At 42.0% G+C, this 1,526-nt stretch overlaps 1 pseudogene; it reads right to left on the bottom strand.

Moving 5' to 3' along the window:
• Positions 1-423: 423 nt before the first annotated feature.
• Positions 424-542, bottom strand: LOC134896365 (5S ribosomal RNA; annotated as a pseudogene).
• Positions 543-1,526: the final 984 nt, after the last annotated feature.

Genomic DNA, 1,526 nt, shown 5'->3' with positions numbered 1-1,526 from the left:
AACAGAACAAACTAAATGATGTTTGGACAGGTATTAGTGTCCCTATTGGAGAGAAAGGTCTCCCAGGATAGAAATAAAATGTTCAGATCTTATTATGCCTGGATAACGCAAATCGGAAGGTGGCTATATGTTAAGCTGCTTCCGTCTGCTCAAGATCTGTACAAACTGTGTTTGTATTGATGCAGCCCTAAATTGGGTTTATTCGTGAGTGGGAGAGCCCAAACACTGGATACCAATTCTATTAAGCACCACTATAGTATTGATGCAGCCCTAAATTGGGTTAATTCGTGAGTGGGAGAGCCCAAACACTGAATAACAATTCTATTAAACACCACTGTCAAAGTAAGAGGAGGAAAAATAGAGAGGAGAATGAGTGTAAGTGGTGATACTGCTGTTGGTGTGATTTCCACAGGAAACGGAGTCTTCCTACTTCACTGGGTATTCCCTAGTGGTCACCCATCTAGGTACTAACTCAGCCCACCTAGGTTTAGCTTCCAAGATCGGACGAGATTGGGCGTGAACGTAGGGGTATGGTCGTAGGAATGTTTAGTCCTATGGCACCAATGAGAGTGCACCGAAAAAGGAGGATTGATTCCTCCTGGTAAGCGGATTACTAGGAATGCGTGAGAGAGGAGAAAGAATGCTGGAAGAGTAGGTGTGAATCTGCTGTCCACGTTAGACTGGAGAGATGTGTCTCCTAGGGGACACGCACCCCAGAATCATGGATGAGAGTTCACAGAAGAAAGGAAAGTGGGAAAAAAAGGGGGAGTTCCAGAGTGAGGACAAGTGGTTCAATGGATATTGAATTACACTGAGTCCCTTTGGGTCACCTCTGTTGTTGGATACACCCAGATCCAGGTTCAAAAAATACCACTGTAACAAATGTCTGCAACACTTCACAGGAAAAATAATATTGTTGATCAAGGTAATGCAAGTTTCATAAGATGAGTGTCAGATCACTACAATTGTCTGACATCTCTGTTACATTCAGATTTCAACAACATTTATTGAATAAGGTTCTATCCAGTATACCGTGCCTTGGCAGACACTGGAGATATTACCCGGAAGTCGTCTATGGACAATATATGTGTATTTTTCATATGAACCAATATATGAGACGAAGTGATTATCACCTATGCGACCGCTATTTAGGTGATATGTCCCCAAGGAAACAAAAAAGCATAAAACATACAGTTTGCAAAACACTTTGGCAGGCTGTAAGGCGGGTTTACACAACATCTGTTCAGTGTTATGAATAAAGGGACAAATGTGTGTTTAAACAGTAGTGGGCAAAGAATAAATAACTATGGATATGCTAAGCTCATTAACTGAAAGACATCAGAGGATCTTTCAAAAAATTCTTCCAATAACCAACATGTAGCATTATTTGCTGGAAAGGAAAGACTGAGCTAACACAGACAAGTAATGGGTGTAGTTCATTCAATTAGCAAGTGATCCGAGTGCCCGCACTGGGTGCAGGGCAGTCAAAAGGGCCCTGCCCCTGTCACTATATTGGATCACACTGT

Source organism: Pseudophryne corroboree, chromosome 3 (genome assembly GCF_028390025.1).
Source record: "Pseudophryne corroboree isolate aPseCor3 chromosome 3, aPseCor3.hap2, whole genome shotgun sequence".
Lineage (NCBI taxonomy): Eukaryota > Metazoa > Chordata > Amphibia > Anura > Myobatrachidae > Pseudophryne > Pseudophryne corroboree.
Note: the sequence above shows the minus strand (reverse complement) of the source record. Positions and strands in the feature narration are given on the sequence as shown.